This window comes from Stegostoma tigrinum, chromosome 16 (genome assembly GCF_030684315.1).
Source record: "Stegostoma tigrinum isolate sSteTig4 chromosome 16, sSteTig4.hap1, whole genome shotgun sequence".
Classification (NCBI taxonomy): Eukaryota; Metazoa; Chordata; class Chondrichthyes; order Orectolobiformes; family Stegostomatidae; genus Stegostoma; species Stegostoma tigrinum.
The window spans coordinates 11,087,054-11,103,091 of record NC_081369.1 but is presented as its reverse complement, the minus strand read 5'-3'; the positions used below and the strand labels follow the sequence as shown (position 1 = coordinate 11,103,091).

Sequence of the window (16,038 nt, the reverse complement as noted above, 5' to 3'; positions counted from 1 at the left end):
GTTGGCTCTGGAGAGATGCTCACTCCCTTTTTGCTTTCTCACCAAATGGATAAGCAGGTTAATTAGGGGCTTTCTCAACTTTTCAACAATTAAAGGCCTTGAAGTATCATGTCACCACTTGTCCAATTACCTTCCTTCCTAGCAGGTGAGAAGAATGTCTGGTTTACTGGCTTTGTTACCAGGATGCCCTGTCAGCCACGTTTGGGGGATGGGGTCCTCCATAAGTCTCAATCTGGGAGCAATCAGAGGTACAGATGGGACCACAGTCATAGCCTCTGATAACCACCTTTCTGCTCTTGTCTCTGACCTCCCTGGAATCAATCCTGCCACCTGTGAAAAGAAAAAAAATTAACTTCTTTCTCACAGTTAAATCTCCTAAGCAATAGTCATTGAATGATGGTCTTTAGATACATGGGTGCTGGTCTTTGATTGACTGGGAGTTTCTGGTAAGCTGGATGCTATCTTCAAGGACTATGACAGTCTAAGAAGCCCACCGAAGCTCACCAGTCTCTGTTAACAAGTGGTTGGCATCCGATATGGCATGCTTTCTTGATGGTGGGGCAGCAGTTAAACAATACACCTGTCTCTCACACAGCCTCAAAAATAGAAAATTACACCCAGTGTGTGTGGAATGCTAAATTATTTGTATAGGAATATTGGACGTCATTTAGTTCTTACTGCAATTACTCATTGAAGCTGAACTTATGAAAGATTCTTTCAGGGAGCTGGTGCTGTACATAACTAACTACATTTCTGTCTTATAACATGCTTACAATCAAACAGATTATACAAAGAACTTGATATTTACGATATTTCTATGTTACAATCCCCATGGAGACTAATAACATTTAACAGATTAGAATTCCCAGTGACTGACTCAAAAGACCACAAAAGATTTCACATTTTAAGACTTTTATAGTAACAAACTAAAATCAACATTAAGGGAATTTGGCGGGATTGTGATAATATCACTGAACTAGCACTCCAGAAAACCGAGCTAAAGTTCTGGTGAGAGATAATGGGAACTGCAGATGCTGGAGAATCCAAGATAATAAAATGTGAGGCTGGATGAACACAGCAGGCCAAGCAGCATCTCAGGAGCACAATAGCTTTTGTGCTCCTGAGATGCTGCTTGGCCTGCTGTGTTCATCCAGCCTCACATTTTATTATCTAAAATTCTGGTGAGTCAGGTTCAAATCCCTCTTTGGCAGATGGTGACATTTGAATTCAATTTTAAAAAACTGGGGTAAAATACTAGCCTAATAATAACCATGCAACAACTGTTGACTATCGTAAAAACACATCTGGTTCTTGAATATCTTTAAGGGAAGGAAATTTGCCATCATCGCTTGGTCTAGCCTAGATGTGATACAGACCCACAGCAATGTGGTTGACTCTTAACTGCCCCTAAGAGTGGGCAATAAATGTTGGCCACATCACGTGAATGAATAAACAATTCAAGTCATTATTTAGCAGGCAACTAATACACTAAACTACAGTAAGTATATTTCCTTACCTTCCTAAAATGACTGAAAACTCCATGCCGCATTTTTATTTTACATCACATGCTGAGGAGAATTGTAAGGCAAGATCATCTGGACCTGCATGGAGCTTTTAGAAGGGTTGGAGAAGGACCTTTATTGGGTCAGAGGCAAATATTCAGTTTCCCAATGGCAGGTTAAAGTTTTAGTGTTATGTTCTAAGTTCCATAGCCTTTCAGGTGTGTCGGCTTTTCTCTCCTTGATGGCCAGGTTGCATTCATTAGCATACCATGAGTATACATTGACACTCCTATGCACTGGAATTATGTTCACAGGTACAGTCTTGCCAGAGTAAAATGGTGAACAAACCCAACTGCTAATATGTTTCTGGCATTGTTGACTTCTTCCTACAAAACTCTGGTGAGTACAAACTTTTTCAGTAATTTCACTCCTTCATAATGAGCTACTTCTTGATACAAACACTTGCAGTGTAAGGACAGAAGCCTGACCTGGGGAACCAACTTATGAAAAGTCTTAGTTGTATGCATCTTGCTTGTGGTGTTAAATGTTTACAGTGCAAGAGATGAAGCCTGAATAGGTCAAGAGGCCTGTCCATACGTGGCAGCACATTAGCTGACATCAGCAAGCCTGAGCACTAGGGCTCAACTCAATCAGTTTAGATAAAGGTGGGTTATGTAGAAAGAAATCATGACAAATGGAACTGAAAAGGTGTGGTTTTTAGGGGCACTGAAAGGTCCTGAGGAATGGAGGGAGGAAACTGGGATGCACAATGGAGATTAACAGTGACAGGAACAAGAGGACAAGGAAAGATGGGAGCTGCATATTTAGAGTATGGATCACAGTGGAGTAACTAAGTGCTAGGGAGGGAGAAACATCAGGCAGATTGAGTAAAGGGTGCTGTGGGATAAAGCTGGTTATAGAGTTATGGATGAGAGTGAAATATTGAAGAAGATAGCGAAACAGCTGGTAGTCACAGATGATGATAGAATAAGAATAGAAGGAATGCCAAGGGAAAGGAGAAAAGCGTCTACAGTAATGAAGGATGAAGTGTTTTGTTTATTCATTCATGGGATGAGGGTGTCAACAACTAGGCCAGCATGTACTACCCATCCCTGATTTCCCAGAGGGTGGTAAAGAGTTAACCATCTTTCTCTGCGTCTGGAGTCACATATAGGCTAGATCAGGTAAGGATGACAGTTTCCTTCTCTAAAGGATATTAATGAAGTAGATATGTTTTTTTCTGACAATCAACAATGGATTCATGGTCATCATTAGACTCAATTCAACATGTTTATTGTATTCAAATTCCACCATCTATCACAGCAGGATTCAAACTTGGGTCCCCAGAACAATTCCTGGGTTGGTGATTACCACTAGGCCATTGCCTCCCTGAATAGTGTAGTGTAAGCAGAGAATGAATGAATGAAATTAAAAATTTACAATCACCATTTCTCACCTAAATGAGCTCACAAAAGAAGTCCTCATAGAGAACGCACAGCACAAGTTGGCAGTGCCTGAGACCTGTTTGCATGTGTTCCCATGCAATGCATGCACACCTAACTAAGGGAAAAAATAAGGGAAATAAAAGCTGAAATTCTCTTGTGTGAGCTCTCAAAGGTTTAACAACGAAGGAAAGTACTTGCTTCAAAGATGGACCAGGGAAACAAGGCTCAGGGGCTGCAGTTGTAGACAAAAAAGCAGCACCTGATGATGGGAACGAGGGTCTTCAGCACCCATTGAGCAGTGTGCCAAGACAGGATTCATTGAAGATGTTGAAGTTACATGTAGATGAGTGAAGGGCATTGCAGGAGATGTTGCATCATTGGAGATACTATCATCTACATCCATCGCAATGTCCAGCCACATTCCTAAACAGGAAGGATTCACTCCCTCAAAGTCCAGCTCTTTTGTGACCACAGGCAACAGTTCCTGCAGGTGTATACCTGCTATCCAGGGAACTGTCAAAGTATTTACATTCCACACAACTCCCAGGTTCCTCAAATGTTCACTTCTCAATATCATCTCCACAGCTGCATTATGTGGTTCCCCCAGAGGTACTTCTAATGACCCTAATATGAAACTCTCAGACTGATGCTAAGCAGGGCTACAATGCCATCCATGCATTCACGAGGGCATTCTTCTAATAGACAATTAATATCTGAAAATGCTGTGATCCAAGATGGACAAGTTAAATCTGGGATACAATCATGTTTGATAGGTCACACTTTCTTTATTTTGGTTAATGTGGTGCACAGTCATTGAAATTTGGTCACATAAAACTGCAGCCTTTCTTCATCAGAAGAACACAAAAGAAACCAAGCAAAAATTAGAACGCAGCTTGAAAGATCTTAAAACACACAGCAAAACCGATTCTCATCCTGTTTCTTAACACACCTGTTATAGAGACTCAAATCCAGAGAAATTATCTCTCTATATCAAATCTTTAAGCTTGACTTAACTCATTCTCCTCAGTCTCTTCCTGTGAATTGTTAAGTAATCTTATATGAATATTCACAGAACTGAGAGCTTAGATTTCTCAGCTTTGAATAATCTGCACATTTATCAAGAAACACTGCTGGTTTACTCGTTTCACAAAATGATTTTTATACAGAGGTAACTGTGCTTTCCATGAACAGTCTTATACTCATTTTGAGGAGAAAAACTATATTTGCTTCAGGTCTCCTTCAAATAGCACTCAAAGCTTTCAATCTCTGAGTTTTCTAAGCTAAAATCAATCCTTGATTATCTTGAACCCAAAACAAGCTAATGGCCTTCAATATTTACCCATCTGTCATAAAAACAATCGATCATTATGCTCCGGGGCATCCTTGCTCTCTTGCACATATTGGATTAGATCTGACTGAGTTATTTTTTAAACCCTTCAGTAATCAACCCCATATGCCACAATTTGAAAACTGAAACTCTGAAAATGACATTAATACAAACATACAAACCTAATACCTTTTATCATAATGTTTTTTTTTCTATTCATTTTGTGGGATGTGGGCATCGCTGGCTTGCCAACGTTTATTGACCATCCCCAGTTGCCCTTGAGAAGGTGGTGGTGAGCTGCCTTCTTGGACTGCTGCAGTCCACCTGCTGTGGGTTGACCCACAATGCTGTTAGGGAGGGAATTCTAGGATTTGGACCCAGTGACACCGAAGGAACGGTGATATATTTCCAAGTCAGGATGGTGAGTGGCTTGGAGGGGAACGTGGAGGTGGTGGTGTTCCCATATATCTGCTGCCCTTGTCCAACTAGATAGAAGTGGTCGTGGATTTGGAAGGTGCTGTCTGAGGATTTTGGTGAATTTCTGTAGTGCATCTTGTAGACGGTACACACTGCTGCTACTGAGCATCAGTGGTGGAGGGAGTGAATGCTTGTGGATATGATGTCAATCAAGTGATCTGCTTTGTCATGGATGGTGTCAAGCTTTTTGAGTCTTGTTGGGGCTACACTCTTCCAGGCAAGTGGGGAGTATTCCATCACATTCCTGACTTGTGTCTTGTAGATGGTGGGCAGGCTTTGAGGAGTCAGGAGGTGAGTTACATGCTGCAGTATTCCCAGCTTTTGGCCTGCTATTGTAGCTAATCTGTCAATGTGGTGAGTCCAGTTGAGTTTCTGATCAATGGTAACCCCCAGGATGTTGATAGTGGGGGATTCAGTGATGGTAACACCATTGAATGTCAAGGGGTGATGGTTAGATTGTCTCTTATTGGTGATGGTCATAGCCTGGCAGTTCTGTGACACAAATGTCACTTGCCACTTGTCAGCCCAAGCCTGGATATTGTCCAGATCTTGTTGCATGTGAACACGGACTGCTTCAGTATAGCTGAGGAGTCACGAATGGTGCTGAACATTATGCAATCATTGGCGAACATCCCCATTTCTGACTTTCTCATGGAGGGAAGGTCATTGATGAAGCAGCTGAAGATGGTTGAGCCTAGGACACTACCTTGAGGAGAGCCTGCAGAGATGTCCTGGAGCTGAGATTATTGACCTCCTACAACCACAACCACAACCATTTCCTATGTGTCAGGTACGACTCCAACTACTGGAACGTTTGCCCGTGATACCCATTAATTCCAGTTTTGCCAGGGCTCCTTGATGCCATACTCAGTCAAATGCAGCCTTGATATCAAGGGCTGTCACTCTCACCTCACCTCTAGAATTCAGCTCTTTTGTCCATGTTGGAACCAAGGCTGTAATGAGATCAGGAGCTGAGTGACCTTAGTGTAACTCAAACTGGCCGTCACTGAGCAGGTTATTTCTGAGCAGGTATTGCTTGTTAGCACTGTTGGTGACAGCTTCCATCAGTTTACCGACAATCGAGCGGAGACTGATGGGGTGGTAATTGGCCGGGTTGGATTTGTCTCTGCCTGGATGATCAGAGGGCGCACTCTGGAATTCGCCAGACAGAACTGTGATTGTTTGCTGTGTACTAAACAACTTAGCTCATTTCTGAGATAGTAAGATCTGCTGATGCTGGAGTCAAAGATAACACAGTGTGGAGCTGGGAGAACACAGCAGGCCACGCAGCATCAGAGGAGCAGGAAAGCTGACGTTTCGGGTCGGGACCCTTCTTCAGAGGAAGATTTCTGAAGAAGGGTCCCAACCTAAAACATCAGTTTTCCTGCTTCTCTGATGCTGCCTGGCCTGCTGTGTTCTCCCAGCTCCACACTGTGTTACCTCTTAGCTCATTTCTGTTGTGAGAATGGAGAAGAGAGAACAATGGGCCATCCAACTGCCTCCTGAGACGAGAAAGAAAAGGAATCTGATCGAGCTTTCGCATGGCCCAATGCTGGTAATGGCTAATTATGGCATACAAGCATTTGTGCCTTCAAGAGAATGCTTGTTTCATACCTCTAAAACATTAAGATACTTTATTTGCATTAATTGTAAGTTAATTTGTTTCCTTGGCATCAATATTTCCTGGTGAGTTACCTGACCAGAGCATCAGCACAGAATTTGCAGGATTACAGGGGAATTGAGCTTTTACGAGTCGCCCAAGCCTCGATTTTCTCATTGACACCATTGTCAGTAGTGCTCTTTTTAAAGTCAGTCACTCCTAAGTTGGTACTGATTGTGGAACTGGAAATGGGGGAACAGAAGTAAATTGCTAATGGCATACAGTTACAACTTCAGGTTTAAAATCTATGGATTCTACAATGATTGAGGTAGTAGCTGGGTCTGGCTGAACTAAGGTTGGGTAGATGCTATGCATCTTGGTTTCATTGAAAATCCAGCAAGCAGGGAGACAGTGTTTACAATGATATACATAAATGTTGGGAAGAACAAAAGAAGAAAGTGCCAGTTTATTTACCCTCTCCAGGCTTTGGGCTATGTCCACTGTGCTTAGTCCTGTTCCAGTAAATGTGTCTTTCTCTGAACTTCAGCATGTGGCTTACAGTTTATCCTTATTCCAGCCCCATAACTTCTGCAGCCGTACCCTGCTTTGTTTATCCAATATTCTTCTCCCTGCCCTAATGCAATACATTATTTTCCAAGCCTTTGCGTTGGCCTTGTGCCTGGATTGTTGCCCTTCCAGTTGCAGAATTAGATGGATTCCTGTTAAACAAAGGAGTAACAAATTATTGGGGATAGGGGGGAATGTGGAGTAATCAGATTTGCCAAACTTTGGGGCGAGCTCGAAGCGCAGAATGGCCTAGTCCTGCTCCTCGTTTGTATGTTTGCACGCATCAGTGTTTACTATTTTAGTACTTTTTCTAATCTCCGCTTGTATTCTTCCTGGGCCAACATTATTACCTTTGAATTTCCCCAATACCTACATCATTAATTTTCCCTTTGTCCTATTACTATGTGTTATGACTGTCCCTATCTTTTCCATGTTTAATTTCGAATTCCTGAAACTTTTCCCGTTTTATCAGCGACCCGCCTACTCGCTGAATGCGTCGCCATTGATTGGTCGGTGCCGGGCAGGAGCCTGAGCCTGATTGGTTGAGTCTAGCTGACAGATTCTGCGGCAGTCCTGTTCGGCTCGGCTCGGCTCTGGGACCCGGGGAGCAGCGGTGGCCGTTGCGGGAGGGTCGCTTCCAGCCTGAGCTAGGCTCGGGCGCGGTGTGCTTGGTGAGTATAATGCTAATTTCCTGAACAGGGAGAAGTGCATTATCATCCTCACATCGGATAAGGGGCGGTGCAGGCTACAAGACACCTATTTGATGGAATGTGGTCGGTAGGGATCTACCCCTGTCTGCAGCGTCGTTGGGGGGGGGGCGTTATACCTAGGCTGAGCTTCAGCGGCAGCCGGGGTGGACTGGGCGTTTTGGGTCACAGCGGGGGTGCCTCTCCTGTCTGATAGGAGACCAGAGGGAGAGTGCTGTTTGTTTTTAAAGCCCTGCAGTGGTCTCCAGGTGCCAAACATGAAAACACGGCAGCGGAGAAAGCAGCTGCGTTAGCCAAAGACGGGGGTGGGTGGGAGAAAATCATTTGTCAACACAGATTGAATCAGGAGCACCTGACCAGAGAGAGCGAGAGAGAGAGCCAGGTCATTCTCACCAGAAGGACGTTGTTGCTTTCAGCAGCACGACGTTATAACACACAAGTCACCGGTTTCCCCCTCTTGCATTCTCTCAGGGCGAGAGCCTTAACCATCGGCCTGGCGACTCCGTTCAGCCGGCTGGTTCCGTTCTGTCCGAGGTGCGGATTTAACCCATGAGTAGCCCAGCTGCGAGCTAACCCTGCATTGCAGCTCTGTGGACTAACACCAGCTGGTAGGCATTAGTCTGAATGAATTCTGTTTCTGCAATTTTAGTTTATTAAGCTTGCGTTTTGATGTTTTTTTAATTACTAAGTGAAGGTATTTTCCATGGCTCGAATTCTTTCTGTAGATTGTAAGTAAGGTTAGGAGATGGTGTTTTCGCTCAGGCTACTGTACAGGCTGTTTCCCTGGCAACAGCATCCTCCTAGTGTCATTATGTGCACCTGTACAATTCCACTGCAATGCACAATGTGACCCTTCCAGCATTCCAATGGGCCTCCTTGAATTTGAGCCTGGAATGTGGGGTCTAGTGCATGTACTATTAACTAGCCCTTGAATTTGCTACTTTTCTTTGTCTGTGGTGGAAAATCATGGCAGATCCCTCTCCTGCATTTCTGGCATATCAAAGGTAATTGATCAAATGGTAGTAAATAGTATTGAGGTACAGATCAGCTATGATCTTATTCAAATGAGAAATAGGCAGAATGGGCTTGATATTTATATATTTATGTGAATTAAACTTTTTTGGTCATCTTATTGCTGCTGCATGAAGATATTTCTTGTCACAATTAAACCTGTTACACAGAGTAATGAGTTTAAAGGTTTTGATCAGTTTATTATTTGGTTTTGGGGTTGGCTAGATTGAGCAGAAAAAGTGCTGTGCCTGCTCTTGACCTTGTCATGTTATGTTGGTTAGTGTGGGAGGTACTGTTTCACCTCTGGGGCGATGGTATCAGTATCCTGGGACTGTGGGATGAGACGGTGTTTGCTAAGGAAGCCTTTCAGGTGTAGCAGGTATCTGGGAGTCTTCCTGGGGCAACCAGGTATTCAGCAACCACGGGGTTACGTACAAACCAACTCCACACCACCTCCCTTCTAGCATTGATTGTTACCTTTGTACTGAGGGAAATATGCAGTGGGGACAAATGGGACAATGTTGGTCAATTTCTATTCAACACTCCCTTTGCCAAAACAGTTGTGTTAGCTAGTTTCAGAGATAACCGGGTACATCCAAAATCATCATGCCCCCTAACCTGACTGCATTTAAATACGTGTAGCTGTGTTCATTGCTCAGCTGAATTGCCCTTTTATTTCTCCTCAACTTCAGTTGTGCCTAGTTCCACAAAGTTCTTCCTCTCTTCATCTTCACTGTATTGAAACTAAAAACCATCATGCACAGCTAGTGCCTCCTTTTACCAGGAGTTCAAAATGGTGAAGCCTTTACCCTGTGTATGTTGTGCTGAGAAACCCACTCATCTCTGACTATGTAACTGGGTGGAGGCATTTCATCTCTCAGAAATGAGGGTACCATCCTGGCCAAAGTTTGGGTTTGGGTGATTTCCTGATTTCTTGTCTCATGGGTCAAATTCTTTTTTCCTCCTTTTAAACAGTTAAAATGCTGCTGACGCTTGTGATGTAATAACATTCTGTGGTTTGGCAAAGGGAAGAGTTCCATGCGGTGATAGATCAAATCTAAGTTATAGTGCTCACTTTACAGCCCTGAGTTGCTGGAATATGTTTTAGCACATGTGGAAATATGACATCCCAGTGGTACATGTGCTACAGTTGATCCTAGAGCAGTCTCCTGACCTGGTTGACAACACCTGTGTAGTTTATAACTACATTCAATAAAGCTTCACTCTCTGTCCTCTGTTTTACCCTATTCAGCCTGATCATCTCCAACTGAGACTGGAAAAGCCCCAAATTTCTTCAGCCTGTTCTTGTTGGTATTGCTTCACTGGGGTAATGCTGCAGGCACCTCGGGCACAGAGTGATTGATTTATAAAGCAGGAATTATGAGTTGTTCTCAGGTGCAGTTGGTTGGCAGTAGCAACACTGAAACGTTTTGACTCATTAAAGGGTAACACATTTGCTGTTGGTGTGCATGCTACAAAATGTCAGTAAGGAGCTGGAGTCCGTGGTATTTATACCATAAGCATTCATTGCAGAGAGAGAGGCAGACATTTGGTTTACGTATGGCTTGAAGATGCTATGCTGGGTAAGATGACAAAGCAGAATAACTGCAGTATTGTTGATGTTACTTCCCAGGCTTGTGTTCAAACCTGCCAAGCAGGGTCTAGGCCCAAAACGTCGGCTTTCTTGCTCCTCTGCTGCTTGGCCTGCTGTGTTCATCCAGCTCTACACCTTGTCACTTCCGATTCTCCAGCATCTGCAGTTCCCACTACCTCTGAAACAGGGAGCAATCTGGTTGCCAGTACAGTGATTGTTTAAATTGACTGAACGGAAGTTGCTGCGTTATGTTCAAAATCCTGCACTGGCCACTTGTACCATGTGCTGCGTGCACTTGATTCTGGTTTCTCGGGATTGCTTGCTGGAATTTCTGCAGCACTGTGGCAATTTGTTATTGAAGCTGGAGAATTGAAATTGTTTTCGGTCTTTATTGCTGTACTTGACCCGACATACTATAATCATGTGCAGTGGGAGAAATAGTGCTTTGTTGTTTAGCCTTGCTGATGATGGGAACTAGAGGTGAGCCCTGTGTCGCTATGATGAAGATTACATGGGCTTGGTTTTCCAGGATGGGTCGGGATTGACAGCTGGTTTGTCCATGGCTTGGACGCAGAGCGAACGCTAGTTTGTTGTAACGAAGATGGGGACTAGAGGTGGATCATCTGTGGCCAGGATAAAGATTTTAAGGATCAGATATTCCAAGCAAAGGCAATGATTAGGGGCCAGTTTATCTGTGGGTAGGACAGAAGTAGAACTTTGTCCATTGGAGTCAATAAATATGGGGCTGGACAAGCACAGTGGGTCAGACAGCCCTGGGAGGTTAAAGGGAATGGAAGTGGATTATGAGAGGAGATGGGATTTTCTGCAATTTGTCTTACTTCGGTGCAGGACTGCTCCTGAAGCTGAGTTTTATTTGTGGAGAAGTTTTGAGGATGACATTGGGAGACTGTGATTGTAACAAGGGCACAAGATAAACGCTCATGTAGGAAGGATCTCTGGATTGCTTTGTCTATGACTACTGGTTTTTTAAAAAGTTAAATGTCTTTAGTTCACTGAAGTAATTTCAGACTGAGAACAAGTGATACTGCTGTGCTCTGGGCTGTTATATTGGGGTTAGTATTGATGGGTGTATTCAGTCCACATGGGCGGGTGAAAGCTCCCATCACAGCACACCAGGAATATAATACTTTGTAATGAAACTGCAGCTAACTGTTAAACTGGATCATGCAGATTTAATAACAGTTTGTGCCCACAGCAAACTGAAGGAAACTTCTGTTTCCTTGTGTAATATGGAGAGAATACATGGCTGGTTGAACATGTAATTGCACTTCGGGTTATTTTTATTCATTTGTGATGTATTGTTGTTAAAGACAGCACTTAATGCCCATCTTTAATTGCCCTGAGAATAGTGGCAGTGAGTTGCCATCTTGAGCCTCTGCAGTCTCTCTGATGTAGATACACACTCAGTGCTGTTAGATTCCTGGATTTTCTTCCGGCAGCAATGAAGGAGCAGCGACAGAATGGTGATTAAAATGCCAAGTTGTGTGATTTGGAGGAGAACTTGCAGGTGGTGCTGATCTCTTGCATATGCTGCTCTTGTCCTTCGAGGTTGTAGAGGTCCCAGGTTTGGCATGTGCTGTCACAGGAGCCTTGGTTAGTTCCTGTAGCACATCTTGTAGATGGTACATACTGTTACCACAGTGCATTGGCAGTGGAGGATTTTGAAGGGGGTGCATGAGATGTTTATCAAGTGAATTGCTTTGTCCTGGATGGTGTTGCACTTTTTCAGGCAAGTGGCTTGTATCTCATTGACAGGACTAGCTTTGGGAAGACAAAAGGTTAGTTACTTGATGCAGGAGGTTGAGTCTTTGACATTCCCTTCCTCAAAAAGCAGTAGATGCTGAACCTGTAAATAATTTTACGGCAAAAGTAGGTAGATTACCAATGGACTGAAAACCCGTCTGGCATGTGCAGGAACGTAGAGTTGAGGCTAAATGGGGTCATCCATGATTTTGTTGAATGGTGGGGCAGGCTGAAAGGGCTTAGTGGCTTCTGTTGTTCCTTTGTTCATATGTAGGTGGTCTAGACTCACATTGCAGAAATGAAAGAACTCTACAGCAAGAGTTGGAAATTCCTTTGTGACAAGAGAGTGCTTTCTGTGCTGTTGCCATCTGAGGAACCTGATAACTGGCTGCCTTCCTGCAGTAGAAATTGTAGCCAGATGGCTGGCTACAGCCTTGAGACCCATGGTAACTGTGTAAACACACCAGGCAGCAGCCAGAGCAGGACTGCTATGCTTCAGTGTGAGCGCCTTGCCATTGTTTCGTTCCTTCACTCTTTTCCTTCAAAGGAAATGAGTCACTCCCCCAAGTTAAAAGCAACTTTCTCCCTCAGGCTGTATGTTCTGCAAGTAAGACAGAAACGTCTAAATTATTAAGGCCTCACTATTCACACTCAGGACTACCTCTCCCTTTATAATTTGCATTTGAAATCTTCCAAAATGTTTCCCTTTTGAATCTATCTGTACCTCCTGCCAACCCAAAAAGTGCTAATTATTTAATTAACCTTTTTAAACAGCAGTCACATTTAAATGCTTCTTCTAAAAAGCCGATTAACAAATTGCCCGAGTTCTTGCTGGATTAATTGAGTATGTTCAGTTTCAGTTGTCCTTGATATTGTTTACACTTCGCAGCAAACGCTGCGATCTTCAGATTTAAACTGGCGATTATTGTGCCAGTGGAAATCTGTGTGCTCCTCAGGTTTCTGATCCCCAACAAACCTCTAACTTTCTGTGGCTCGGATAAAGTTGGCTGTGATTTGTGAGTGACTCTTCAAATGGAAAATGAGTGAGAGTGGCTTGTACCAGAAAGGATCCTCGTTCCTGTGCATGTTGTAGATTTAGCACATGTGCCCTGGAGGTGCTGTTGGGCCCAGTTTGTTGGTACGATAGGATTAGAGGTGCTATTGGCCATAATGGGCTGGGAATGATCAGGTGGCGCGATCAGGCCATGCCCTCACTTTGCTCCCTAACTAACCCCCAAAAATCCAATCCTTCCTTTTTGCTAGATAATAAAATGTGAGGCTGGATGAACACAGCAGGCCAAGCAGCATCTCAGGAGCACAAAAGCTGACGTTTCGGGCCTAGACCCTTCATCAGAGAGGGGGATGGGGGGAGGGAACTGGAATAAATAGGGACAGAGGGGGAGGCGGACCGAAGATGGAGAGTAAAGAAGATAGGTGGAGAGAGTGTAGGTGGGGAGGTAGGGAGGGGATAGGTCAGTCCAGGGAAGACGGACAGGTCAAGGAGGTGGGATGAGGTTAGTAGGTAGCGGGGGGTGCGGCTTGGGGTGGGAGGAAGGGATGGGTGAGAGGAAGAACCGGTTAGGGAGGCAGAGACTGGTTGGACTGGTTTTGGGATGCAGTGGGTGGGGGGGAAGAGCTGGGCTGGTTGTGTGGTGCAGTGGGGGGAGGGGACGGACTGGGATGGTTGAGGGATGCAGTAGGGGAAGGGGAGATTTTGAAACTGGTGAAGTCCACATTGATACCATATGGCTGCAGGGTTCCCAGGCGGAATATGAGTTGCTGTTCCTGCAACCTTCGGGTGGCATCATTGTGGCAGTGCAGGAGGCCCATGATGGACATGTCATCAAGAGAATGGGAGGGGGAGTGGAAATGGTTTGCGACTGGGAGGTGCAGTTGTTTTTTGCGAACTGAGCGGAGGTGTTCTGCAAAGCGGTTCCCAAGCCTCCGCTTGGTTTCCCCAATGTAGAGGAAGCCGCACCGGGTACAGTGGATGCAGTATACCACATTGGCAGATGTGCAGGTGAACCTCTGCTTGATGTGGAATGTCATCTTGGGGCCTGGGATGGGGGTGAGGGAGGAGGTGTGGGGACAAGTGTAGCATTTCCTGCGGTTGCAGGGGAAGGTGCCGGGTGTGGTGGGGTTGGAGGGCAGTGTGGAGCGAACAAGGGAGTCGCGGAGAGAGTGGTCTCTCCGGAAAGCAGACAGGGGAGGGGATGGAAAAATGTCTTGGGTGGTGGGGTCGGATTGTAAATGGCGGAAGTGTCGGAGGATAATGCGTTGTATCCGGAGGTTGATAGGGTGGTGTGTGAGAACGAGGGGGATCCTCTTGGGGCGGTTGTGGCGGGGGCGGGGTGTGAGGGATGTGTCGCGGGAAATGCGGGAGACGCGGTCAAGGGCGTTCTCGATCACCCTGGGGGGAAAGTTGCGGTCCTTAAAGAACTTGGACATCTGGGATGTGCGGGAGTGGAATGTCTTGTTGTGGGAGCAGATGCGGCGGAGGCGGAGGAATTGGGAATAGGGGATGGAATTTTTGCAGGAGGGTGGGTGGGAGGAGGTGTATTCTAGGTAGCTGTGGGAGTCGGTGGGCTTGAAGTGGACATCAGTTACAAGCTGGTTGCCTGAGATGGAGACTGAGAGGCCCAGGAAGGTGAGGGATGTGCTGGAGATGGCCCAGGTGAACTGAAGGTTGGGGTGGAAGGTGTTGGTGAAGTGGATGAACTGTTCGAGCTCCTCTGGGGAGCAAGAGGCGGCGCCGATACAGTCATCAATGTACCGGAGGAAGAGGTGCGGTTTGGGGCCTGTGTAGGTGCGGAAGAGGGACTGTTCCACGTTCCACTGTTCCACCTCCTTCCTTTTTGCTTCTGGCTGCTGGACAAAGGTCGATATTCTGAATAAATCTGACCAACTTTTGAATGTACAGTGTGATGGATGGTCTATTGCAGTTTCTGCCCTGTCCCTGTCTATCAGTATTAATAGATCTCCTTGTATTGCATAGGGAGAGTAATCATTGGACCAGGGTGATTACCAAACCCTTCCCTCTCTCTTTGCTGAATTTTATCAATGATATCTTCTGCTGTTTTATAGCCACTGTGATTCCAGAGGAACCTGAATGTGTTGTCTGCAGGGAGATGTGAGGAGGTAGTACTGGAAACCATTCAATTACATCAGAATTTTAAATAGCAGCAACTGAGTTTTTGTATTTGGCGTAGCATGCCTAGATTTGGATCTGAGCTCTGTGTAAATGAGGTAGGAGTAGGTTTGTCAGCAATTATCCAATTGTGTTGTAAATACCTTGATAACGGTTTGGCTGGGTGTTGTGATCTGGATGGGGGAAAGAGGGATTTGCAGATGTGGCTGGGGTTTGTGATCTGGGTTGGGGAGACGGTCTGGAGATTTGGCTGGATGTTGTGTTGGAAGTGACTGTGTGTGCAGTCCAAGGGGTTTTACGTGGGTTCCAGACCCTTGGTTTAGCACCTGCGATAGGGTTAGGGTTAGTGGCTATAAGCCTTTGGTCAACTGTTGAGACCACCCAAGCTCTAGTACGGCAGGTTGTCTTGAAATTGGAGTGTCCTTCCCTGCAGCACTTGATTGTTGACTGTTTTACGTGTAACCTGACAGGTTTGTGCAGATTAAGAAGTGTCTTTTGTTGAGTTGGTGTGAATCCCTGGGAATATCCCTCATACACCAAGTCCTCTTTGTGCCTTCAGAAGTTCTGAAGAAGGGCCCAGACCCAAAACGTCAGCTTTTCTGCTTCTCTGATGCTGCCTGGCCTGCTGTGTTCATCCAACTCCACACCTTCTTATCCTGGATATAAGAGAAGGTTGTGTTTGATAAGTTTTGAGCAAATTTCTTGACATGATAACTGAATGTTGATGAAGGTATCTTTTTGCAGTCTGTGTGGACCATAACAAGTCTTTTTGATAAGTTCCCTTTGGCAGACTGTTTCAATAATGCAAGAACCCATGGGATCCAAAGCAAAATTGCACATCATCTGCTTCTCAGCCAATTTTGGATCCAGTAGCAATGATGGTAGAAGGACATTTC

The 16,038-nt window shown here is 45.0% G+C and overlaps 1 protein-coding gene and 1 long non-coding RNA gene across 2 annotated transcripts in view; one reads left to right on the top strand and one right to left on the bottom strand.

Moving 5' to 3' along the window:
• Positions 1-119: 119 nt before the first annotated feature.
• On the bottom strand, positions 120-8,151 carry LOC125460002 (uncharacterized). Its single transcript, XR_007249152.2, has 3 exons — positions 8,019-8,151; positions 6,826-7,070; positions 120-330 (listed from the first exon to the last, which is right to left on the bottom strand). It is a non-coding gene; the product is annotated as an uncharacterized LOC125460002 (long non-coding RNA).
• The window catches only part of kifc3 (kinesin family member C3), a 54,617-nt gene continuing 46,061 nt past the window's right edge, over positions 7,483-16,038 (top strand). The window contains exon 1 of the mRNA XM_059651604.1: positions 7,483-7,589. The gene's annotated coding sequence lies outside the window, so the exon portion shown is untranslated. The remainder of the gene's footprint in view (positions 7,590-16,038) is intronic.